The sequence below is a fragment of the Carettochelys insculpta genome, chromosome 1 (genome assembly GCF_033958435.1).
Source record: "Carettochelys insculpta isolate YL-2023 chromosome 1, ASM3395843v1, whole genome shotgun sequence".
Lineage (NCBI taxonomy): Eukaryota > Metazoa > Chordata > Testudines > Carettochelyidae > Carettochelys > Carettochelys insculpta.
Window position 1 is genome coordinate 371,077,214 of NC_134137.1, and position 27,422 is coordinate 371,104,635.

The 27,422-nt window shown below is 45.2% G+C and overlaps 1 protein-coding gene across 1 annotated transcript in view; it reads left to right on the forward strand.

The window, feature by feature from the left end:
* The first annotated feature begins 5,790 nt into the window (after positions 1 to 5,790).
* SFMBT2 (Scm like with four mbt domains 2) overlaps positions 5,791 to 27,422 on the forward strand; it is a 156,332-nt gene continuing 134,700 nt past the window's right edge. Inside the window, exon 1 of the mRNA XM_074984183.1 lies at positions 5,791 to 5,816. The gene's annotated coding sequence lies outside the window, so the exon portion shown is untranslated. The remainder of the gene's footprint in view (positions 5,817 to 27,422) is intronic.

Here is a 27,422-nt window from a genome sequence, read left to right on the forward strand (position 1 = left end):
ATTTCAGGTGGGATCTTAGGCTAACTGCCAAACTGGTCTGTGTCTCGGTGTTGCCATCTGTAACATGGGGGTGGCATTATTTCTCTCACAGGGTCTTATGAATAGTCACAGAGAGGTAGCTGTGTTTGTTTGTATCTTCACAAGACAAAAAAGCAGTCATGTAGCACTTTAAAGACTAACAAAATGATTTATTAGATGATGAGCTTTTGTAGGACAGACCCACTTCGTCAGAATTCCAGATCTGGAGAAGTGGGTCTGTCCCATGAAAGCTCATCACCTAATAAATCATATTGGCTATGTCTACACTAGGGGAAGACTTCAAAATGGCCATGATAATGGCCAAATCGAAGAATACTAATGAGGCGCTGAAATGAATATTCATCACCTCATTAGCATGCTGCCGGCCACGGCACTTCGAAAGTGCCGCATTTCGGTCACGCGCAGCTCGTCTACGGGGGGTCCTTTTCGAAAGGACCCTGCAAACGTCTGAATCAGCTGATAGGAATAAGGGGATTTCTGTGTTTGTTGAGTCCTTTAGAAAAGGACCCCCGTGTAGATGAGCAGCATGCGAGCTAAATGCAGCGCTTTTGAAGTGCCGCAGCTGGCAGCATGCTAATGAGGTGCTGAATATTCAATTTAGCGCCTCATTAGCATTCTCGGAGTTAACCATTAGCATGGCCATTTCGAAGTTTTCCTCTCACGTAGACATAGCCTTTGCTAGTCTTCAAAATGCTACAAGACTGCTTTTTTGTTTTGTGAAGGTCTTATGAGAAACACTTCATTGTTCACATGGTTTTTTGGTTCTGTAGGTTCCATCATCTGGCTCTTCACAGCCACAGCTGGGCTCCAGCTTTCAAAGCTCAGCTCCCCACTAATTAAACAAAAGGGGATTTCCCCGGACTGTTAACATTATAGGCCTACGACACACAGTTGAATAGGCCTGATTCCACCCAGCAAAAGGCAGTGTTGTACTTTGACACTAACTTATTTACAATTAGGCACTCAAAAGAGAAACAGATCCTAAGGTGGTGTAAATCTGTATCTTTCTGTTGGCTTCATGGGCAGTACCGTAACATAGAGCAGCCGACGATCTGGCCCAGGAGCCTTAGATCATAAATCCTCTGGGACACAGAGTTTATTATTTATTTAGCACATTTGCCTATTGTACCACACAACAGACACTCCTGATGACTGAGGAGTGAGAAGTGAAAGTTCAGTAAGAACATTTTATAGTGAGTTGTGAAATAATGTGTGCTCTCTAGCACTGCTGTGTACAGTCAGCCAACATGATCACAAGAAGTTTAATCCCTGGAGAACTGCTAAAACCAGCAAACCCCACAATGTCCAGGAAATGCAGCAATAGCCAAGAAACCCAAGCACAAGTATTACAACTGTGTTAAAATCTTGTGTGGGGGCTTTGTGTTCTGCCAATTTCCCATTCTTCGCTGACAGCGTTGTGTAGCTCATTGTTTCTCAACCTTTTTTTATAAGTACCCCCTTTTAAAAATTGTCAGTACCCCCAGACTTCCCTCATGTACCAGTGGTTGAGAAACGTGGTCCTAAGATAAACAGAGATCTTGAAACAAGTGCCCATTCAACCTTTCCAGATTACTGTACCCTTCTCCGAAGTCAGATTTGTTTTATATGCCACCAAGTTACACCTCACTTAAAAACTACTTCCGTATGAAAACATACAAAAATATTACAGATGACTGCCGAAATCTTGCTGACTTTCTACCCACTGATTATCAAATAAATGAACTGGAACAGAAGTATTGTCCTGACATGTCAGCGTAAGGCATATGAAGCAGTAGAAATGAGTCATTGTCTGAATGAACGTTTCAATTGTACTGACTTTACTAGTGTTTTTCTGTAGATTGCTGTAAAAGTAGGCAAATATCTAGATGAGCTGGTGTATCCCCAGGAAGACCCCAAAGGTACACATACCACTGGTTGAGAAACACTTGTGTAGCTTATTGCCTGCATTAGCTACGTTCTAATTTTATACAGCTGTTTTTTTTCTCTTTCCAACAGATGGCGGTTCCAGCACTGAGGAGACTGACTTTAACTGGGATGAATACTTGGAAGAAACAGGAGCAAGTGCTGCTCCTCACACCTCGTTCAGACACGTACGTACTTCGCTTGGGCCTTGAGACAGTTCTTGGCCCTTCCTCTTTTCATGTGGGTTGGAGACGCTCATCCTGGAAAATTAAAGAGATGGCTCTGGGGAAAACAGCACCAAACTTTTTCTCTCTGCTTCTGAGGTTTCTTCCTCTCAATCCAAAAGGCTGGAGTCTTTTCACTCTTCTAAAATTCTCTTCCTTCTCCTGTTGAATGCCTGTTCTCATGCTTTACTTTGAGGTCACTGGTTTCTTACTCTACTTCACATTCAAGCTTCTCATCCCTATGCCTTCACCAGGCCCTGTACGGTTTTTCTCTGGCCTACATTTAGCTCTCATTTCCTCCCAATCCCCATCCTGCATCTTTTTGCTTTTTCTACCTCCTCGCACTCTTTCATTTCTTCCATGCCTCCCCGCCACACAAAAACTGAGATCAGATTGTTCCTTCAAAACCCTCCTTAATACCGGCCTCCTCTCAGAAGCCTCTCAAGGTTAAGTTGCATGGTTAATGTTGAATGCCTTTTCTCAGCTCCAGAAAATGGTGTCTCTCTCAGCAACAAGCTATTCTGCTATGTCTCAGAGAAATTCTAGTAGCAGAGATGGCTTCTAGGGACACCTGAAGCCATACCATTGACGTAGGCCTGAGAGTAGGATACCTCTCCTCATGTGAAGTGGGTGTGTTCACCCAACAGAATTCTGGAAGCCCTGTGGTAGAACAGCCGCTGTCTGCAGCTCTGCCCCCATGTGCTTCTTGGTTTGTGGAAGATGGTTGAGAACAGCTGGAATCCCCACTGGCTGGGATTGTTGGCACTTCTTGGCTGTGGAAAGTGCTGTTGGCTCTCAGTCTTATTGCTAGACCTTTCCGTAGACTTTTAATCACTCACATGTAAAGTTGTGCCATCCCACCTCAGAGCTGTGGTGGGTTTGCTCGGAGGTGAGTTCAGCTGCTGGACTGGTCTATTCCCAGAGCCATGATGTCCACCTGCTTCTCGATCTCCGGAGCATTCACCTGTGGAGCCCCACAGCATTCCTGTCTCACCTGATTCCATTCAATACAGAGGCACCAGTGCTGCTACATGTTCTCCTTACATGCAAACTGCATCATCTCCCAGCTATCTGTAGAGGGGTGATGGAAACTGACTGCTGGGTGAACCTGAGCCCTGGAAACAATGAATTGACTTTGGAGGGCAGAGGCATGATCTTTGGAGACTCCTCAGCCTGCGTGTCCACCTGGCCTCTTTCTCTGGATACTCCAAGAGCTGAAATTGCAAAGTTCTCCCAATTCCAGCCATGTGAGGCCCGGAGACTGTGGCCCCTCCTGTCAAATTCCCACCACGCCCCAGTGATCCACATGGTGTGACTGCCTGGCTGGAGTACATTCTAGATGTGAAACTGCTGAGGTTTAATCTCTAGTCGGTTCAGAGCAGAACAGTTGCTTGAAAGAGCTTCTCGCTTATTCTAGCACTTGGTGCATTGCCTCCTCGCTGAATGCTGGCACCAGCTGATGGTTTCACACCCCATCTTCAAAGCCCTCATGGCACTGACTCAGGTGACCTAGGGGCCTCACCTCTCATCCTTTGCGATTGTGACTACCACCATGTCTACAGTCCACTGGGACAGTGGATCTGTCATCCTCAGGGGTGAGACTCATGAGTACAGGAGCACGTGCCTCTCCTTCGCGACTGCCCCATGAATTTGGAACTTGGCTGTCAGAAGAGATTGGGCCCCTCTAGATTCACCTCTAGAGAGAGAGAGATGAAATCTATGTATTCAACCCATTCTTTGGATGGTGGCCATAGACATAAGGGCCATAGACCAGCCACCCATGCAGTTCCTGTTGACGAAAGATGAATGCAGAGATACTGGCCATGCATACTTGTGGCATGAAAGTAAATAAATAGTACAACTTATCAGTTCTTAGACTGCAGTGTTGATGAGTGAGGCAGGTAAAGGAGGTTTGTTCCCAGCCCAGAGGAGCTGCATTCCTCTAGACTAGCAAACTCCATTACAGTTGTCCTCTGGATCATTTGGTTGCAGCTCTTAGTCACTCTTTCATAATGTGTATTACGTGTGGCGCCTAGGAGCTCCAGTTGTGGGCCAGGACTCCATTGTAGTAGTTGTTGTACAAACATAAAACTAAAAGGTGTCCCTGTCCCAAGGGATTTACAGTCTAAGACAAAACACAGAAGATGGATTTAGACTGACTTATACTCCTCTGTCCACATCCCTGTTAGGTTCTTATAGGTCATTAACAGAGCAGATTTTAGTATGTGGGCAGGTTAACCTCACAGTGCCCTGCGTGGTGGGGATTTAAAATTATCCCCATTTTAGAGATGAGGACTAAATCACAGAGACTTGACTGCCCAAGGTTACAGAGGAAGTCTGAAGTGGCACAGAGAACTGAACTAGAGCATCCTAAATTCTAGACTGGTTCCCTAATTTTTGGACCAGTCTTCTTCCAAGCTTGGGAGCGAAAGCTGGAGTCATCAGCAGAACTCTGAGGTGATACGGAAAGTCGGTGTGTAAGGCATAACCTTGGTTTTAACTTCCTGCAGAATGGGTACTGCATTCTCTAGTTTCCCTCAGCAAGCTGCTTGGGACTCAGTCCTGCTTCTGTGGACATCAGTGCGAGTCTTGCTGTAAACTTCGGTTGGAATTTCTACTCGTTAGCTGGTTGGTGATGCTGCCCATGTCTTCTTCATTGGGGTTATGAACCTTAAATAGCTATAGCATGGGCCTGCATCCAGTGGAGTGTGTGAATGCATTGCCACCAATCTCAGTGGGGATTAGACTCAAGGTGCTTGTAAGGGGCTCTGAGGGGTTTCGTGTGAGGTGCTTTATACACATTATTTTAATTGAGGCCTGGTCATCCAAGGTACTTCACACGTGAGAGGTGAATTATAGGTGTGGAGCTCCTCTGAGCAGGCTCCATTATAAAGCTGTGTATAAAGCACCTCACATGCAACCAGACTTGGACCTGTGATTTACTTGGTAGAGCTGGGCAGTAACAAGTTCTTTGCATGATACCTTGGCTTTCCCTCCAGCTCAAGCAAGTCTTTAGTGGCAGGTAGAGTTGCGTGGGCCCTCTGCATGGGGCTGAGTTTCGTCCATTCCTGAAGACCATTCTTAAAGTTATTATTGGCATGCCGTTCTCACCTAAGGGCCCAACTGCGACTGGGTGCCACTGTCTACAGGCACACTGTAATAGGCAGTTTCTATCCAGAAACTATTTATGTTCTGAATAGGTTAGGGTTAGAGATGAAGTGACTTGCCAAAGCTCACTCAGCACATCAGTGGCAGAGTGAAGGGTAGACCTCTGGTCCCCTGAATTGTCATTTAGAGCCCTGTCTGCTAGTCTATGCTGCTGTGCACCTGTGACTGTTGCCTGCTAGGGAGCATGCCTTGTTTTCTGTTTTGTTATTTGGAAAAATAATACCTATTTCTAATCTTGCAAGGTTGAAATCAGCCTTCAGAGCAGTTTCCAGCCAGGGATGAAGTTAGAAGTGGCCAACAAGAACAATCCGGACACCTACTGGGTGGCTACAATCATTACAACATGTGGGCAGCTCTTATTGCTCCGTTACTGTGGCTATGGTGATGATCGCAGGGCAGATTTCTGGTGCGATGTGATGACAGCTGATCTTCATCCAGTGGGCTGGTGTACACAGAACAACAAAGTGCTGATGCCTCCAGATGGTGAGTTCTGTGCTTTCTGGTGGGGTCATGGTTTAGTAAAAGTGCTGGTTGGACTCCAAATCTACAATCAACCTGCAATCAGGTGTAAATCTGGTGGAAACCTGTGTAGTCTAATGAGGTCACTTTATACCAAACAAGAAGTTGGCCCTTAGGCTTCACTGATGGATCTTGCTTGCCAAGAACTTGTTGGAGCCGATGCTTGGATGGGAATTGTTGAACAAATTGTAGTAATAATAACAGAAAGGTTCATAGGTGAAACTGTAGAGAAGGGAATTTGTCCCTGTACTGCAAAACCACTGTCCTCTGTTGGGGAAAGATTGCCTTGTGCTTCTAGCAACAAAAGACCAAATTGTGGTCTCACGCTCATCTTGCACAGGGTTGGACTGCAGTAACTCAGGTCAGAATTTAGCCCTCTGTGGCAATCCTACAAAATCTTTCAGGCCTGGCAGGTTATAGTTTGGAAAGCTCAGAAACGTGTCAGGACCAAATCCTGCTGCTCTTGAAAGGCAATGGAGGCATTGACTGAGTAAGGAGAGCAGAATTTGGCCCTTCCTCACTAAGAGGCTACTCTGGCTGCTTAGCTGTGGAGATGCGCAAGATTCTGACCAGTGATGGCTGCGATCTGGCTGTGCGGGTGAAGCACGCAGCTCAGAGGAACTCCATATTCCCTGCGTGTGGAGGAACGGCATATTGTGGTGGTCTAGTGCACCTGTGTGGCGGGGAAAGAAGTAGGCATGGCTAATGGCTCCGTGGCATAGGTTGGTCGTGCTCTCACCTAAAGGGTGCATAGTGTGTGCTATAGTTTGTAGGCTGTGGTCAGTTCCATGGAAGGGCTCCCCTTTTACAGTAGTTGGAGAGAGTATTCTGTTCTCACCAACCATCCATTTGTGTTTGCTGCACCGTTCTAGTTTTGGTCAGACATTGTGGGATGAATGTTTAACTCCAAATGCGAGTTCTTCAGGAATCGAATTAAGGAAAGTTTAAAAAGCTGCTTCTGATTTTTTGGGGTGTGGGGGTTACTTCCCATTTATAATCACTATTCAGAAAGCTGATGCCTCGTTTGCATAATGTACATTTATTATGGGAGAAACCTAGCCTCAGAATGACCTGCAATGTCTCTTCAGTGAGAGCAGTGCTTGGCTGGGCTCAAGATGAATTCTGCCTATTTCCTAGCATATGCCAAAAGCCCATCTGATTTGTAGACATCTTTGGACCTGATGTGACCCGAGTGCATCCGTTGAATAAAAAATAATTGATTTATAAAAGCAAAAACAGAGCTTACTATCTGAATGCAAATGTGATTAAAAGGTTTGTTAGCTTAGCAGTAATAAATCAATCTGATTTGAGAGGAGGGAGATTTTTATTGGTCTCTTAATTTTTTATGTGGCTTTTTTGAAAAAAAAATAAAAAAGAACAACTTTCCCTTTTATTGCATGGCTTATAATCAATGTTGCAAGGAACTATACAGTGCCATAAACTAAATCTTGAAATGCCAGGGTCAACGGGTAAGAGGATTGATCGACTGCTGTAGTAGAAAATGATGATTGTTCTATAACTGGAGGCATTTGCTCTTCAGGAAAGTATTGGAATCTATTTCTGGTCCTGGCTGTTTTCGCATTCACTCTTCAGCGTGCATGGCCAAATTCTGTGCTGATTCAGGTCAGTGTTCAACCTTTATCCTGTCAGGATGTCATATGCCCCCCTTGCACCCTGTGTAGGGCTGGGAACCACGGGGTTATATAGGGCAGAGATCAGGCTGGGCGCTGAATTCAGCCTGCTTGCTTGAGGAGTTGCAGCAGAAACCTTATTTTCCCTCCATTGACTGAACAACCTTTACAGCACAGATATTGAATAGCAACTTTCCAAAGTTTCTAAAGCTGGAGTGGCTGACCTGGGGCTCTCTAGCCACATGCAGCTCTTTGAGCTATTAAATGTGGCTCCTTCTCAGAGCTGCATGCTGGGAGTGCCGTCCACTGCTCCGTGCATGCGCCCCAGAGCTTGGCGGGAGAGACACATGCCAGCAACGGAGGCGCTTGTGAGTTGCTGGCATTGAGTTAGAGCAGGCGGGGGGGATTAGGTTATAGTGTGGAGCTGGGGGTGCCTGGTTCTGGAGGAGGGGAGGGTGATTGGGTTAGGGCAGGGAGGCTGGGGATAAGAGGGGAATTGGGTTATGTGGAGGGTTGCGGGTGCCTGGCTCTGGGGAAGGGGAAGGGCGTTGAGCCACATAATCTATCTATCTATCTATCTATCTATCTATCAAAAGAAATATATAATACGTGGCTCTTTGCACTCTGTCCACATGGCTTTGTGCCTCTTTGCGCTTTATCCGTGGTTCTTCATCCCTAACTGGTTGGCCATGTCTGGCCTAAAGTACCATTTCTTTAGAATTTAGGAGCTGCTGGGCGTAGAGCACTATTGAAGATCTGACTGTGGGTATGCACATAACTTTATGCAAGTACTCCTGGGTAAAAAAAATGCTTCCGCTTCAGTGCTTTTCTGGATCATCTTCAGTGCTATGCTGCATCAGTGCTTTGCTGCATTTTCCTCACTTTGTCAAGCTCCTACAGGAGTCAGTGGGAGCTTTGGTTGGGTAAAAGCTGCAAGCTGTAAGCATCTGATGAAGCGGATCTTTGCCCACAAAAGCTTATGCTCCAAAATATCTGTTAGTCTATAAGGTGCCATGGGACTTCTTGTTGTTCTTGAAGATACAGACTAACACAGCTACCTCTCTGATAGCTGTAAGCTAAGCTGCCATATTTGGTACAAGAGAATTTCCATTTTATATGATATTCCTCAAAAAATAAGTTTTATATTCTTAGCATCACTCCTTAATTCACCCTTGTGCCTTTAAAAATTAAATTAATCTTCATGTTTAATGAGAACAGGAGTTATTAGAGTCTCATCATGCACTCCCCACTCTGAGTTGGGATTCTTGCAGCGTAAAAAAAGCTGGATCGGGCTGTCACTGTGAAAAGAAATGTAAGAAGCATGGCTGTGGCCCAGCTCTCTGCCATTAAGATTTGATTTCATTCACTAGTCAATGGGCTCTGTTTAATAAGCAAATCTGCACAGACACACTTGTTAAACTGGCAGAAGCACTGCACCCGGATCGTATTGTGTGCTGCTTACCAGCTAGAACTGATCAGTCCCAGCCTTACATGTGGAAGTTATACCACACTGCAGCACCACAGAACGAAAGAGGAGATTGTGAATTTCCTCAGAGAGGAGAGAACGACGATGTTCAGATCAGCAAATCAATAAGGCTCGATTTAATCTCCAGCGCATACAGTGCTTCCAAGGGGCAGCTGCCAAATAATTATGGTTTATGATCCCAATATAAAGAAGTAGCTGAATTTACTGACTGTTACATTATTACATGCTGGGAGGCATTAACGTTGCATCATCGTGCCCGTGAGCATAATGTCAAGTCACGTTATGTCCTGCAGTGACATTATGATGTGATGCACTAGAACTGACTGAGTGGCAGAATGCCCCAGTTTGCAATAAAATGTGTTGACTTATGAAAAAAGAGGTTTGCACGCGTGTCTACTGTGCAGCTGAGCTCATGCCTCCCAGCCTGGGCAGTCTGACGTGTGCTGACTTTGCTGTTTTTAGCACATTAGCTGGAGCAATGTGGACATTGCCGGATTGGGCTATCCATGCAAGTGTGGACCCTGGAGCTCTAGCTAGCTAGTGGTCTGCCAGCTAGCTGCTCTATCCTGCCCTGTCCTCAGTGCTACTTTTGGTGCACTGCTTGTAGCAGAGCTAGGGCATTTCTATCTGCTTGGGCTGGGGGGCACACACACTATCAGCAGCCATGCAACTTAACCCTTGTGTCTCCCTGTCCCCCGCACTCCTGTCTGTCGAAAATCAAAGGAGTAAAATTATAGTTACTTCAGCTCCTGCCATTAATTATATTTTCCTCATGACAAATTGGTGTGTAATTTGAATTGCAAACTCAACTGTCCTGGCAGAATAGCACTGTTTACCATTCAAATCAAAATGAAAATTATTTAAATGAATTAATATATAACTCATTTGAATGAACAGATGTTTATTCATGAACTTGCGGAAGGAAGTGTGAAGATGTCCTTATGGTCTGTAGTTACATTGCTGATCTGCTCTGATGTCCCATCCTGGGACAGATTTTTTTAATTGCAATTTAACCGTTGGCCTAAACCAGTGCTGCCTAATGCAGGTAAATGTCTCCTCTTGTGCTTTTAGTCCTCTGCGTAATGCCTCAGCAAATATGATTTGCCTGGGGAACAATTGAATGCTTATTTGTAAACAATAGGATTTTGAGCTTTTGCTTTTGCGCGTTTAGACCGTAAATGGGTGGCACAACCCTAATCCTCAACTGGTGGGCAGGGCATCTGGTAGGGCCTTTCTACAGTTGCTGTACCAGTCTCTGGACTGGAATGGGGCCATAATCCCTGCTCACTCACTAGTGGCTTGTCTATGCTTCCAGGAAGTTCTTCTGGTAAAGACGCACAAAACAGATCTGTCTGGGGACAGCAGTCGACCCCTTGTACTCCTCTCTATCGCAAGGAGTAAGGGAGGTTGATGGGAGAAACTCTCCCGTCGACCTCCTTCAGTGAGGACACACCTTAAAGTCGACTGCAGATACGTTAATTCACGCTACACAACTGCCGTAGCTAGAGCTGCGTACCTGAAATTGACTTTCAGTTCTAGTGTAGATCTGGCCTTGGTGTGGGTTTGTGGATCTGGATGATCAAAGCTCCTTGACCTATGAACCTACTTCGTCACTGAGTCTGAGCGATTTATGTGTAGACAGAAGTGGGGTTTGGGCTCAAGCCAGAGCCAGAGTCCAGGCTTATCTTACAGCGCAGACTGGGGTCAACAACCCCTGACACAAATGCTATGAGCGACATGTGAGCCAATTTTAATTGGTATGCAAGGCGGGAGCTCAGCCTTTCCCCTCCTCCCCCACGCAGCTGGGAGCTAGCTCAAAGCAATGCTGCCTGCGGATAAGAAAGACCACCTAATGCTGCCAACCACCACCTAAACAGTAGAACTCTGTGTTTGAATGTATTTATTAATGAAGCTGTTGTAAGTCGGACTATTAGTATCCTCATCACTCAGACTGTGCGTAGAGGTCAAAAGGTTGCTGATACCTGATGTAGACAAGCCCCAAAGCTCCACTTCACTTTGGCCTATGTAGAACAAGTGCCGGATTCAGATTCTCTTTGTAGATTTCTCATGGCCAACCTTCCTTTCTGCTGTAGAACTAACACGGGGTTCCCAGGGTTCTAAGACTGTTAGGTGAATGTTATGCCTGAATGTAACAGCTGCAAGCTTAGGCTGGACTGTCTTCTGAAGAGCTGAAAATAGTTTGAAGCTTGCTTAACTTTCATTATGATGACTTTAATTATGAAAAGAAAATAGGTCATATCCCCAGCCGAGCCATTTATCCCTGTGCACTGGTTTCCTCACTTGATGACATTTGGGTTCCTGAACACGTTTACCATTAGGTAGACGCAGCATGCGCAGAACTTGACAAGCGTAGTGGTTAAATTATGCATTGTGAATCGTGCAGAGAGCAGCTATGACTTTTGATTGACATCTGGTTTTTGTACAGATTGCAGATTTATAGCTGAGCCAACAGAGCAGCGTCTTCTTTGGCATCAGCTTAATGCATTCTGGGATGTACTGAAGACACCGGAGGACAAGATTATTGTGTACAGTTGTAATTGCTGGTGTAGTTTTGTCTTAACATTATTGGCTGACATTAACTCAAGGAGGGCTGAAGTCTCCTTCCCTATTGTAAATCCAGGAAACGAGCTTGATTCTGTTCTCTGTGACAGCAGTGTGAATTGGAGGTAGCACAAGTGAAATCAGGAGACTTATGGGGGAGTAAACGAAGAAGAGAACCAGGCCTGTATTCTGATATTGGGATATGTTGATACAGAGATGCAAAAAGTGGAGAACAATCCTTTCCCGGCTTCCGCCCAGAACTCTACTAGAATCAGTGTGATCATGTTACCACTTACCCTGGCACTTCTGGTTAAGATCACCAAGTGGCTTTTTAGTGTAAAACTCACTTGTGAGGGTAGCGTTAAAACTCAAAGGCCAGATCCTGAGTTGTGCTGAGCATCAGTGAGAATTGTGTGTGCTCAGCATCCTGCAGGATTGGGGCTCTCAGGCAAACATGTCACAAGGGTTATAATTAGAACAGTGATTGTCTGTGGCTCTTTTCACACTTGCGTTAGATTAAATGGTGACTTTCCCTCCATGGTGAAGGCATGGTTCACTTATAGCACAATCCTGAGAGCTTTATTTATACAGAACAGGATTGGACTCATACAGCAGAAAAAATTGATTGCCTTGTAATTGTTCACAACTGTATTGCTAGTTCTTCTGAAGTTCCTTCACACATCCTGCCTCTGTGGGCTAGTGCTGAGGTCTTTAAAATGCTGAGTTACAAACAGCAATCTTTACCCCATCCTTGCTTAGGAAAAACGTAAGGCCTTCCGGATTCATCCCTCAGCCCTTTGAGGTTATTGGAAGTACAAGTCTGGGAAGGTTTTGGTCCCCTGAGCCCAATCCTGGCCCCATTGAAATCTGACAAAAATGCCCTTTGAAACTTGTCCTACTGTGTACAAAAATTGCTTCAGTATTGGAATCAGAGTACGAAGTGGTTAACAAGGAGCTGACTGTGCTAGTTGTCTTCAAACTCTACTCTAATAAGTTATTCACAGCCAGGGAGATTTTCCTCAGGGCCTTCAGGGAGTCTGCCACTCAGATATTTTTGTATTTTGTAAATTGCAGAGCCCATATTTTGGCCTCAGTTATGTCTGTTGACTTCATTATGTCAGCTGGTGTATATGGCGACACGGTTTGAGCTTCATGGTAACCTCAGAACAAACAGCTAGGAACTAGGCCACACTTGTGTCTTTATGTCTAAGGTCAGAACTGGGCCCACCATCACCCACCTGCGAATCCAGTGATACCCATGGGTTTCAGTGGGGTGGGGGGGGTTGGGTGTGTGTGTGGGAGGCTGATTAAGGTACAGGCAAAGAGATAATGCCTGTCTGTGAGCAGCATTAATTTATGTTGTACCTTAATGTGTGCGAGAAGGGTCACTGAAAGAGGCATATGCTGCATGGAGTCGTTTCTCCTTAGCAGTACCACATTCTGGTCAGCTATTATGGAGAGGCAGGTGCCTCACTGCTGGCTAAGGGGGAAGGCCTGCGATGGAGCTGCCTGCTTGCCTGTGAGATCAGCCAATGTTAGCTTTCCTCTGTTCTACACACTAGGAGAAGCCATGTGACCCTCTGGAATGAATGGCTTCCATCTTAGATTGCAGTCAGTCTAGGTCACCACCGTCCTCCAAGCTCATCTCTCAGAAAGTGTTATCCTGGATGTTTTAAACCACACGCAAGCTCCCCTCCTACCCTGCAAGAAATTAAACTGGAACTGTGTTTGCAAGTTGATGTTGATGGTGTTCTATAGGGATCAGGTTTGTAGGGAATTCTGCTCTTGGTTACACTGGAATGGAATAATTTAACTGGAGTGGCTTTGGATTTATACTGGCATAATTGAAAGCAGGATTTGGCCCCGATTTTGTACTTTAACTCTTGTGCCAACCTTAAGTGTGAATTATGTGCTGAAGTTGTGGGGCCCGATCCTTTGCTGGTGTAAATCGACAGAGATGCAGCGATCTGCGCCAAGTGACACCAGCTGCTACCTGGGCCCTTGAACTGTAAAATGAAACACCTACTTTAGCAAATCATATCATCCAGGACTGGGGATAGTGTGAAAGAAACATTCTTTTATCTTCCCTGCCAAATTCTTCCCTGTTGGCTTATTTTATTAAAGCTGATTTTAGATTCCCTTAATGTTAATATATTCCAGGCTTTCTTTTTTTAAACATTGCAAATGGCTTTCTTAGTAAAACCTAGTTATATGTGGTCTAAGAGTCGACGTCAACTGAGTATTAATTATGCAGGAATGATGTTAACATACATAACTAGTCAGCAAATAAACATCAATTAAATATTCTATTAGCATAGTAGACAGCCTTATGCACCAGCACAGAATGATTAGCAGATGACTCTTAATGAGCTTTTAAAATGCAGCACTTCTCCCCTAAATGTGGTTCACTTCAAGTGAAGGGGGGAAAAACATGATGCTGAAGAACACAGTGTTGAAATTCACTGTAGGGCGAAATGTCTCAGTTGTTTATGACCCTGGTGAACTAGATAGCAACTGAGGAGTGCTAGGGCACATCATATGCCAGCTACTTCTCCTGCTTGTCCCTCTCTACACCTAATATCTGCAGGGGCACACCCGAGGGACCCTTTAAACCAGAAGACACCAAGTTTACATCTATTTTGTGCCACCTTGCTATGGCTGGTGTTGTGTAAGTGGGCCTGGTCTAACGTGCGTCTTGTACTGCAGGTTGAACCTCTCTCATCTGGCACCCTTGGGACCTGACTGGTGCTGAATGAGAGAATTTGTCAGATGATGGGAGGTCACCATTTTCTAGCACATTACCAACACTCCCATTGCTTACTGGGCTCGTAGAAGATGTTTAGGGGTAAATTAGAGCTAAATAGCAGCACAGAACTCTGAGATCCAGAATTGCTGGTTATAAACGAGCTTATGGGAGCATGGGAAACTTGGCTACACCCATGATAAGTGGCCGTCTGGCTAACTAAAATCATGCCAGATTATGGAGTTTGCTAGACGAGGAAGTTCCAGATTAGAGAAGTTCAACTTATAGTACACCTATTTAGGTTGGATTTGTAATTGTTTTAACTGATTGATATAAACGCTAGTATGGATACAGTTACAGGCATGAAGGTAAAACAGCATGACTTATGTTTGGACTCTTTGTAAGAACACATTGGTTTTTTTCCCCTGTCAACCTCCCACTAGGCTTGTCTTCAGTGACTCCTTTGTCAGTCCGTGCCTTGTCAGCTGAGAGCCTACGTACACAGCAACAGAAGACCCATGGCGCAGAGCCTTGGAGCCAGAGCATCTGGCTTGTATTGCAGGGCTAAAAGTAGTGGTGTAGCCATTTGGGCTCTGATTGGAGCTGGCACTTTGAAGCCTTGATAGCAGGGTCGGTCTTAGAAGCAAGACTCTAACTCAAGTGTCTAAACTGCTATATTTTAAGCCCTGGAGCCTGAGCCCCAACATGGAAGTCCCTACTCTGCGTTTTTTAATTGTACCCTGAATTACTCCATTTAGACTGATGTGAGAGTAGACTCCAGCTTCTTTAATTCAACTCCTCTAGTTGTAGAAAGGTATTTCTGTATGTAGAGAAAGCCATGGTGTAAATGAGAATGAGACCTAGTATGATAACGTGACATATAAACAGCCTGGAGGAGGACGAAAGCCAAAAACAAATTTTCCTGGTGTATTGCAAGTTATAAATATATAATGGTTGAAACTAATAGCATGCACCTTTGTAAAAGATTTAATGAATAAATATTTCATGCCCACATGGTGCTTTTTTAGCAGAGCATGGCTTAGGTAAAAAGCAATAAACAAAGAACCTCCTTCAGGGTTTGTTTAGGCTCTTAAATTAAACTAATTTAATCAACTTTTTCAGTCAAGCTTGATATTAGTTCATTTCTGTACACAGAACTGAATTCTGATCTGGTTATTTCTTTCAGATACTCTTCCCCCACCAACTTGCGCAGAAGAGTTCAGTGCAAGTATTTATTTAATTTGATATAATCTGGGTCACTGTTGAGCCAGATAACATGGATCAGATTGGCCCTTGCAGTGCAACTCATGCAGTTGACCACAAGTTGGGCCAGGCCATTCTCGTAACCACAAGGCCATTTTCCCTCTGTTTATTTGATAGACTAGGGGTGTGTCTACACTAGCTGGCTACTTCGAAGTAGCTGGCACAGCATCAAAATAGCACGCGTCGCATCTACACGCTCCGTGTGCTATTTTGACGTTGAAATCGACATTAGGTGGCGAGATGTCGAAATCGCTGTTCCCATCCAAAGATGGGAATAGTGCCCTACTTTGACATTCAACGTTGAAGTAGGGCGTGTGTAGGCGATCTGCGCCCTGCTACTTCGAAATAGCGGGGTCCTCCATGGCGGCCATCAGCTGAGGGGTTGAGAGATGCTCTGTCCAGCCCCTGCGGGGCTCTATGGTCACCACGTGCAGCAGCTTAAAGCCCAGGGCTTCTGGCTGCTGCTGCTGCTGCTGCTGCAGCTGGGGGGTCCATGCTGAGTGCACAGGGTCTGCAACCGGTTGTTGGCTCTGTGGATCTCGTTCTGTGCGGACCAAGTGTGTCTGGAAGGGGCCTTTTAAGGGAGCGGCTTGGGGCTTTGCTGGCACCTTATTTCGACGGGGAGCACTTGTGTGTGTGGACACTCCTCATTTCCTTCTGGGGCGGCTCCTTTCGACGTTCTCCGTCGCTACTTTGACATTGAACATCGATGGCACCAGCCCTGGAGGACATGTAGATGATACGTGTCGAAATAGCCTATTTCAATGTCCTTACTTTGAAATAGGCTACTTTGACGTAGTGTGCTAGTGTAGACGTAGCCTGGGGTCAACAACCTTTCCAAGGCAGAGTGATGAATTTGACCTTTTGACCTCTATGTAAGGTCCAAGTGAAAGTGATACTTTTTAAAATCACAAATAGGCCGACTTGCAACAGCTTCATTGTTAATGAAGAAGCAGAGCTTTACTGTTTAGGTGGTGGTTGGGATCATTAGCTGGTCTTTAGTTAATCCACAGGCAGCATGGCTTTGAGCAAGCTGTTGGCTGCATGGGGGAGGCGGGGTGGGGCTGAGCTCCCATCTTGAGTGCGGATGAAAATTGGTTCACTTGCCACTCTTGGCACTCATGCCAGGGGTTACTGACCCCTGTGTTAGACTAATATTGTTGGTTCATTACCTCCGAAGGGTTGTTAGAGAACTGTAGATCATAGTGTCATTCTGTATTTCTTAGTAGTTCATAAAAACTAAAGTTTCTCTTTTTAAAAAGAAATCTGCATTTATTGTTTGTTGGCTGATGTTTGACAAGAGAAAAGTCCCCTGCAATTGTACTAATTATATTACTACCTGAGAATAGACCAGTTACTAAGCGTGGCTAGAAAGAGACTTTGCTGTAATTCCCAAGTCCCATCAGCTAAAGAAGATTACTCAGCAGAGACTCCTGGGCAGTCAGCAGTTGAGACCCTGAAGTTTCATTGTCTGCTTCTGACAATGCTAGTCACAGTAAAGGAGGGAATGGCAGAGGAGTTAGTACAACTAGACAGCTTGTTCCATAAATGAAAGCTATAAGTTATATTGTAGGAATGCCTACCTCCAAACACCCAAAAGCTCTCTTGCTACTTGCTCTACAAAGCTCTGTCACTCCATGCCAGACCCTCTGCTCTAGCAATCAAGAGGGGCAGGGTCTCCCTTCTTCGCATGCCTGCCCAACCCTGCACCCCAGTGGCGAGTCACATGTCCTCATGCATGTGTGCCGCACTCACCTTCCCTGCTTTTGTGCTCATTTATGTCTACACCAGCCGCTCCAGGCTGCTAAAGATGGGCAAAGGACCACTCTTGCAGTTTCCCTTTACTTTCTGCCCCCTACCCCCACCAGAAGTCGTATATCTGCAGACAAGCAAAGAAATCTATGGACAACATGAATTCCCTGCCTGTGCACTAGCACAGAATTACCCCAGAAATAATATTTAGGAGCCTACATATGGATTTGAGGACTGTGCAATGTGGGGGAAACGTGAGGTGCAGGGAGAAAGCAGTCTTGCTCTCGACTCAGAGCAGCTTGTTAGATACACTGCACCCAGACTTTCCAGAGTCCTACACAGCTGCATATGTAACATATGTCCAGTCCAGAGCAGTGGTTTTCAACCAGTGTGCTGCAGCACGTTGGTGGGCCCTGAGAACTATTTAAGTGTGCCATGAAATTTCGTCACTTTCCCCATGGCTATGGTTCTTTGCAGAGCCACAGCAGGAAGAAATTGGCCACGTGCTGGCTGGGGTTCAAGTAGCAAGACATTGTACCTGAGAGTATAGTGCTTCAGCTACAAGACAAGGCAGTCTTTTGACTTATGGGGTTCTACTCAGAGTCTTGGTGCCTGTTCTCTGTGAGGAGGGTTTTCTTTTGATTCTGCTTCTGGTTTTCATATTTGCTCTTCTCTGTTCTTTTAAATGATATGTTTGCATGCAATGTGCTATATGCTTTCCTTTTTTCAGTTGTTCTTGTGGTTTTTGGTTTTTTGTGGGAACTGGAGTATGAGAGTCAATAGAACAGTTTTGAAATGTCAAAACTACAGATATGTGTGTAGTGTTGTTTCAGTCAGGTCAGTCCCAGGATATCAGAGACAATTTGGGTGAGGTGTTACCTTTTATTGGACCAACAGTTAATGAGAGAGACTGGCTTTTAAGCTATACAGAGCTTTTTCTCGTGTCTGCGAAAGGTACTCACAGTATCACAGCTAAATGCAAGGTCAAACAGATTAGAATAAAGAGCACATATTTTAATGAAGCTTCAAGATGAATGTGTTCTAATGAGGTAGGAAGTCTCAGAGGAGTAGCTGTGTTAGTCTGTAGATTCACAAAAAACAAAACAAAACAAAACCACAAGCTGTCCCGTAGGACTTCAAAGACCAGCAATTTTAGTTCTGAGGTTTAGGTGGACTCACGTCATTAGGTAAATACCCACTTAATCAGATTCTGGAGCAAAAATGAGAAAACAATCAAAGTCTGTGGGAGTAAGGGAATGTCAAAAGGGGCGCTTATTTTGAAGCTGCCCCAATCTACACTGTCATTCTGCAACTCGAAGTCTGCACTTCACAATTCGCATGGTCCCCATTATGCTAATGAGGTGCTGAATGTGCACGTTAGTGCCTCATTAGCCTGCTTTGAATTGCCTCATTACCATGGCACCTCCGACAGGAGAGTGAGAGTGTAGAAGCAACCTAAGAGCCCAGTAAGCAGTGGAAGTGTTGGTAATGTGCTAGAAAATATTGACCTCCCGTCATCCAGGAAATTCTCATCTGGCACTGGTCAGGTCCCAAGGGTGCCAGATGAGAGAGGTTCAACCTTTATAACTCATCTGATGAAGTGAGTTTTACTCATGAAAGAATATGACCGAATACAATTGTTAGTCTCTAAGGTGTCACTGAACTGCTTGTTGTTCTAGCTATATCATAGAATACTAGGAACGGAGGGGACCTTGAGAGGCCATTGAGTCCAGCCCCCTGCCCTAATGGCAGGACCAAGTACTGCCTAAACCATCCCTGATAGATATCTATCTAACCTGCTCTTAAATATCTCCAGCGGTGGAGATTCCACAACCTCCCTTGGCAATTTATTCCATTGTTTGACCACCCTGACAGTTAGGAACTTTTTCCTAATGTTCAACCTAAACCTCCCTTGCTGCAGTTTAAGTCCGTTGCCTCTTGTTCTATCCTCAGCGGCCAAAAAGAACATGTTTTCTCCCTCCTCCTTTTGATACCCTTTTAGATACCTGAAAACCGCTATCATGTCCCCCCTCAGTCTTCTCTTTTCCAAACTAAAGAAGCCCAATTCTTTCAGCCTTTCTTCATAGGTCATGCTCTCTAGACCTTTGATCATTATCGTTGCTCTCCTCTGGACCCTCTCCAATTTCTCCACATCTTTCTTGAACTGCTGAGCCCAGAACTGGACACACTACTTCAGCTGAGGCCTAACCAGCACAGAATAGAGTGGAAGAATGACTTCTCGTGTCTTGCCCACAACACACCTGTTAAGGCATCCCAGAATCATGTTTGCTTTTTTTGCAACAGCATTGCAGTGTTGACTCATATTTAGCTTGTGGTCCACTATAACCTCTAGATCCCTTTCTGCTGTAGTCATTCCTAGAGAGTCTCTCCCCATTCTGTATGTGTGAAACTGATTGTTCCTTCCCAAGTGGACCACTTTGCATTTGTCCTTATTAAACTTTATCCTGTTTACCTCAGACCACTTCTCCAATTTATCCAGATTATTTTGAATTATGACCATATCCTCCAAAGCAGTTGCAACCCCTCCCAGCTTGGTATCATCTGCAAACATAATAACCATACTTTCTATGCAAATATCTAAATGGTTGATGAAGATATTGAACAGAACCGGTCCTAAAACAGACCCCTGTGGAACCCCACTTGTTATACTTTTCCAGCAGGATTGAGAACCATTAAGAACTACTCTGAAAAAAAAGAAGGAAAATCTACCTGCTTCAGGCCCCTAAATGGCCTTCTTAGGGACTGAACTCACAACCTTAGGTTGAACAGGCTAATGCTCAGATCTCTGAGCTATCCCTACCCTCGTGCCCTTCCAAAAAACCCCCATTCCACCAAGTTCTTCAGTCAGGGTTCTCCAACTTGAATTCCAGGTTCTTGAACTAGGAGAAGCTCAATGGGAAGAGAATATAAAACAATATATATATATATAACTTTCTGTTCAACCTTGTATTTAGCTGTGATACTCTGAATGCCTTTCTCAAACCTGGAAAAAGAGCTCTCATAATTTTTCCTCTCTCACCAACAGAAGATAAAATGGTTTTACCTCACTCACTTGGACTCTAAAATTATATATGTTATTTGTGGCTCAACTGGATATTGCCAGGAAAAGTGTATTGTGCAGCAAAGGTAGCTTGGCTTTTTTGCATAAAATCATTTCATTGTAGAAATTGTTTTATATGTTATGACCCCATTGCCAAAAGGCAGCTTTCCATATGTGGTTCTGCGATGTAGAAATGCACTTAGTGTTACACATAACTGGATAGAGTTTGCTGAAGTGAGGCATTTGTACTTTAATGGCACTCCTGTACCAAATGTTCTCTAATTTTCAGACCTTTTTCTGGTGGAGAATTAATGAGAGGCTGGGCTGATAGAATGAGGAGATCATAAATGTATTATTCCTGTTCACAAGCAGTCTTTCGAATATGGATCAAGATTACGCAGCATTCACGTCCTGATTCGGGTTAGGTTCTGGCCACACTCTCCCTTCAAATCACCCAGCACAGCCAAGCTTTTTGTACAATGATTGATTCTCTGATGCTAGCCTCGTGGATAAAACACATGTGGAATAGTTGATGTGATAGAAGCTTTTGTTGCAATTGAATGGTCACATTACTCATGAGAGGGACAGCCGCAAATGGCTTATTCAAGACATCCTCCAGGGTTAGCTTCTGTTACCCTTTTTCTCAAGTGGTGCTTATTCAACTCCATAAGTAATAATCAAGGTAGATTATCAGAATCTGCCCCAAATAAGTGCTTATAAAATCTTGGTGTCAGCCAGTACCATTGTGTCTTTTTCATGTGCCACGTATCTGGCAGAGAGTCAGTTTGGCAATATTTGAGAGTTTCAAAGATGTTTAATTGGGACTGGATCTGTCCACGGCTCAGGCAGCAAAGGTCAACAAGACGGCTGCTTACCAGTTGCACACAGGAAGGATGCTAACCCTGTAGGACTGCCCAAGGGCTACATGAACCTAGCTCTCCGTCCAGGCTATAGGACTGCAAAATGTTCTGCGAGAGGCTAAACCTTCATGCTATTGTTATCTCCTTTCCAGCTCTTGTCTCAAATGGTAAATCTCCTTGAACATTATTATGTTTATAGGCCAGGCAAATAGAAAGACCAGGAGATTTTGGATTGAGCGTGGAAAGGAAATAGAGCTTGCAATGTCCATTTTCCCAATGATCTGCTGTCCTAACGGACACAGTGCAGGTACAAAACCATCCCCCTTACAGGCATCGTGACTTGAGAGCAGTGAGACTCAAGAGTCAGGCTGGAGAGCCACAAGCGCCTGGTCATTGTCTCCTGTGTGGCTCTTTGCAGCACAGGGTATTGAAACACTGTGTGATTTGATAGTTAAAGAGTCAGGATGCTTCTACTATGCTATTAACCAGTTGTGGTTGATAAAATAATAATACTTGGTCAGTCATTTTGTGGCAAGAATATACAGTCAGTGAATTCTTGCTTCTGTGGCTCTTTGGGTCAGGGTGATGGCTTATTTGGCTCCTGTACTGAACTACTGAGGTGTGAGTATCACTATTTTTGAGCTTTCAGACCTTGGGAACTTCTTTGACCTTTTTAAAACATTTTGTGGCCCGTGTGTGTGTGTGTGTGTGTATGTGAGAGAGAGAGAGAGAGAGAAGGAAATCATTTTGAGACTGCCAAAGTGATTAGCTCAGTATAATATTAATTATTATTGCTAATAATCACCATAATTAGTCGCACAGCACCTGAAAGTGCTTTTCTGAGCAAATGGAGAGATTTGGTCTCTACCCCAAACAGCTTAAAATCTGATTTTAGACACAATGGGTGAAGGCCACAAACAAACACTTTCTCCCTCATTCCTTCCTCACTGTAGTCCACTCCTAGCCTATATCTACACTAGACAGTTTTGTTGACAAAACGGCCATTTTGTCGACCAAACCCACGGAGCGTCCACATTCCCAAGGCATTCTGTCAACAGTAAATCACCAGAATGCACCACTTTTGTTGACAGCATTCTGCTGTTCCCCCGTCAGGCAGAACGCCTCTGTCGACAGAGATCTGTTGACAGAAAGCCTATCTGGACATTCTGGGGGGGCCTTCTGTCAACAGACAGGGCTTCTGGCACACTGAACTGCTGTGTTTCCGGCTGGCCATTTTGATGAGAGAGTGGCCAGGCAGTCCGGCTGCTCTCTGTTGACAGAGCGGATCACTTCTTCAATCCACTTTGTGGTCTGGCCGCAATCTATCAACAAAAACAACAAGAAGTCCTGTGGCACCTTATAGTCTAGTGGATATTTTGGAGCATAAGCTTTGGTGGGGAAAGACCCACTTTGTCAGATGCACTGAGCGCATCTGTTAGACCTGCAAGGTGCCGCAGGACTTTTTGTTGTTTTTGAAGGTGCAGAGTAACTCGGCTACCCCTCTGAATCTGTCAACAGAAGTTTTGTCAGAAGATATCTTCTGACAGTAACTTTTGTCAACAGATTGCTTTAATGTAGACGTAGCCCTATATGGGTCCCTGTTACCTTCTCCTTGCTGGTGATCCAAATAAGAGCCTTGAATCTGCCATTGCTTCTAGCTAATGACATTTCCTTTCACTCAAGAGACTTGGGCTTTTGTGCAGAAGGCCCCAGGTTGAAACCCCACTGATGGTTCTAGTGGATTCAGGTTCTAGAAGAAGGGTTGCAGCAAGTATGTGGAATGTTTGCTCTATTTAGGCATGTTTGTAACCCACACACCTGCTGGGTGTGGGTCACTGTCCCTTGCAGTGGCACTTAGCCCACTTACAGAGGAACAGAATGAGTCTCATCTGCAGCCTTAGCTGAGTGCTAGCTGGCTTTTAGCTCAAACTGAGGTTCCAGGTTTGAGCCCCACCTGTTGGTGGTTGCATGTTCACAGGTTGCTGATTCCGCTAGCTATTTAAGAAGTGGTATGGCTGTTGCTTCTTGTGAATTTTGTGGTCTGAGAACGTCTCAGGCCCTGTCCACAGCAACCCCTGCTAGTGATCTACCTCAGCTGTTAATAACGTAGCTGAAGGCAACATGCTTACTCTGGTGTCTGGTGTGTGGTAAGATTGGTGGGGGCTGCTCTTCCATCAACACTGGCTTATCTTCGTGTTTCGGTGGAGTACCAGCGCTGACAGGAGAGTACTTGGAGATTGATTTATCATATCTAAGCAGACACAATAAATCAATGGCTGATGGACTGATCACTGCAGCGCCGACCTCTGGCATAGTGTAGATAGAGAAGGATCTGAATGAAGTGAGGGTAGCGGTTGGCAGACCGGAATCCGAAGGATGTTCTGCACCTAGGAGTCTTCCAGGAAAAGCAGTATTGAAGAGGCAGCAATGAAAGCCTTGGGTTCTATACGTCAGTAATCAGCCAAATCCAGAAATTCTTGCTTGTGGTTCTATCAGTTCCTTCAGTGTGCAGCCCCAGGCTGGGGATGGTGCAGAGCCCTACCGGCCCTGTGTGAATGCTGAGTGGTGGTGTGCCTATGCATGGTCAGACTTGTCCTGCAGAATGTATCTCACCCAACTCTGAGACTCCTCTGATTTCACAACAGGCTGAAACTCCCTAATCCGGAACTTTCGTATCCAGCAACATCTGTAATCTGGCATGATTTTAGTTACCTGGATGACCATTTATCAGGGGTGTGGCCAAGTTTCCCGTGGTCCCATAAAACGTGTTTCAAGCCACCGGTCCTGGTTCTCTGAGTTTTGTGCTGTAATTTACCCCTAAATGTCATCTCGGAGCCCTGTAAGCCGCGGAAGCGTTGGTAATGTGGGAGACAATATTGACCTTCCATAGTCTCCCCCCAAACCCACCACCAGATTTTAACCCTCCCCCCAAACCCACCACCAGATTTTAACCCTCCCCCCTGCTCACAGCCCCAAACTACCCCCAGCCTTTAACCCTCCCCGACCCAAGGTTCACTCACCTTTCAAAAGCAGCACCCGCTCCTGCCACTCCTTCCTCCAGTTGGGAGCCCTAGGAACTAATCAGAGACTTCTACATGTAATTTAATAGGAATTTAGTGTCCCTTTTACGAGTTTCTGCCTGTGAACAGAAAGTTGGGAACCAGTTGTGCTTGTAAAGCGAGGGATGAGTGTACTTCTTATTCCTGACCAAACTCCAGTGGGGTCTCCTTCATTGGTTGAAATGGCATAGATAGAACTGAGTCCAGATGTGATAAATACACCTCTCTCCCCCCCACAAAAAACCCTCTCCCAAACCCCTCAGCTCTCTCTTCTGACTTGGGAATGGAGTTTAGGACCTGATCCAACTTGTGTTGATGGTAATAGACAGTCTTCACTGGGACTCTGCTTGCAAAAAGACAGCAAACTTCACTGGAGGGACATCTGAATGCCTTGATGTTTATTTTCTAGCATACTGAATTTAACTTTCTATCTCTCAAAGCGAAGCTGGGTGAAAATCCAAGTTACACATTGTAAAAGGGACTCAAACAAATCAAATGCCACCTGGTGATCTGTTACACTGGTGTAAATCTGCATTAACCTTGTGTAAATCTGCTTTAACACAGCTGTGCATCAGTGGAGATACTCTGGATTTGCATAGCTCAGGATCAGACCCCAAAACAGGAGCCTTGCTACAGGACACCAGGCATTATATCTTATCCAGGAGGTGACCCATCTGCTCTTGTGTTTTTTTAATAAGCACAGTTTAGTGGGGCTATATTCCTTGCTCTTGTTGATAGTCACATTCCGAGTCTGAGTGTGTTCTCACTCACGTTGGTTACTACAGTAAGTAACCAATGAAACAGCTTCCAAGGGAAGTGGTACATTCTCTTATCCCCTTGAGTGTGTCAGTGAAGATCAGATGCCTTTCTAAACAGTCTCCAAAGTGACCAGAGGTCACTGGGCTCAAACAGCAATTTTGTGAAATCCTCTGGCCCGTGTTATGCAGAAGTTTAGAGTAGATGATCCTAATGGTCCTTCTGGCCTTAAAATCTCTGAATGAAATCCTGCCCCCACTGAAATCCAGGGTTCCCCACCCATGACAGTTTTTGAATATTGGGTGTCTTTTTATAAAAGATCTGCAGTTGATCAAACAGGAGTTAATGCAGGGACGTCCTGTGTCCTGCATTGATCAAGGTGCTCCCTTCTGGCACTGCAAGCTTGAAACTAGACTCTGTGAACATGTCATTTGCAAAGCTCTTTCACTTCAGTGAAGCCATGATTTTACCATGTGAATCTAGGTTTTACATGACTGTACCTCCGTTTACTTCACTACATCTATGCAAGGTTCACGCAGGCAGTCACCAGCAGTGGAATCTGGCACTTGGGATTTTGTGTGGGTTCTTGAGGTTTCTTTCTCTCTTATTGTGCGTGTTCACCACCGTATCATCACATGCACCGCAAACAGAAACATCAGCTTGCATTTTTCACAGAGCAGGCTTATGCCTGTGAATACGAGAGAACAGGTAGTCAGCCAGAATATGACAGTATGTTCATGCCTGTGGAAGATCTTTTGTGTCACCGAGCAAATTGCCTAGAGGCTGCTGTTCTGTGTTCATGGCTGAGGGCACAAAGACAGTATAATGGAGCTGTTCCTCTTATTTAATGTTACCTAATCTGGACGAGGATAATGATTAAAAATTGTCTGCCAAATGAAGAAATTAATGCATTGGAGCAGGGGCAGATAGACATGAAATGCTATAGAAATTCCACACTGCCAGTGCATTAGGTACTTCCTGTGGCCGCCACTGTGACACACTGTGGGCTCCCAGCTTACAAGTTATTTGTTTTGCAAAGAGGGGCAGTTTGAAAGCATGTTTGGCAGTTTGAGAAGTTTGATCAGCCCTATGAGTCTATAAGTAGGGACAGGCCACTTGTTTTCAGCAGGTTTTTTTCTCCTTCTTCCCACTTTAAGTTGGTCAGGTGAGTTTGTGGAAATTGGGTTTGTAAAAGGCCCGTTAGAGGATCCTGCCTATCTCCCTCCAATGGCAGTTTTGTTCCCTACAGCTTCTGCTGTTTCACCTGGGTGATGACCAGTTGAAGTCTGAAGGTAGGCTGACAACTGAAACGGGAAAGGGGTGTTCCTAGAGCAACAGCCAGAGAGAAGAGGCAATTGAGGGGGAGTGTTCTGCAAGCCAGGGAGAGTAGCTGGAGACCTTCCTCCAACGTCAGCTTCTTTAACCTCATAGGAGGAGAGCTGAGAGCTGGTGGGTAGGTCAAGTGTCCTTGGTTCATTAGACAAAGACGACTGCAGATACGCAATTCTAGCTACACCAATTGCATAGCTAGAATTGACATATCTGTGCTCAGCTTACTTGGCCAGCCCTACAGAGGAAGAACAGTGGGAAAGTGTCTCCCATCTACCTCCCTTACTCCTTATGTCTCCTGAGGAGTACAGGGATCAGTCCATTTTTTGCTTCCCTACCGGACGTGTGGAATTGAACCCCAGAAGATCAACCCTGGGCAGGTCGATCTTCTAGGTTAGTGTAGACATAACCAGAGCTATGTTCCCAGGCTCTGCTTGCCCATTTGTAACTGGTCTCCACCTTGGTGATGTGCATTTTGAGCACAGACAAGTGATGGTGAAGCACATGTGCTAAGGATTACTGGGCCTGCTTATCCTACCCCTGAGACTTCAAACAAAATTACTGCATTTCTGTTGCTTGTGACCACCAGACTTCCAACTGCATGCCTTGTTAAAACTAGGAAATGGCTCAGTGGACCAAGGCTGTTGAAAAGCTTTCCATGTGATGAGGCATGTGGGGCAGTAGCCTAGAAAGGCAATGCCAGCTCTGTTGTGCAAGGCCCTGGATGGACACATCATAAGGGACTGCTCCTGCCCAAAGCTATCCTTCTCCTCCAGAGAGGTAGGCATGTAGCGTTCCCTAGAACTGAAGGCATCATTGATGTGGTAGAGGTTTGGCCATAGCAGCTTCTCCGTATTCACTATCTGTTAGGCCTTTAAAGGACAGATCCTTTGGTCATTGTCATGGGGTGCCCAGTATTATGAGGCCTCTGCTACCCCTTACCCTTGGCATGAGGAGCCATTGTCTGTGCCTGCCACAGGTAACCTCCCCAGCACCGCCGGCCTCTTGCCACACAAACGTCGCCCTCCAGGCCTCTGAAGGCCCTGCTGTCTCTTTACAGGTTAGTGG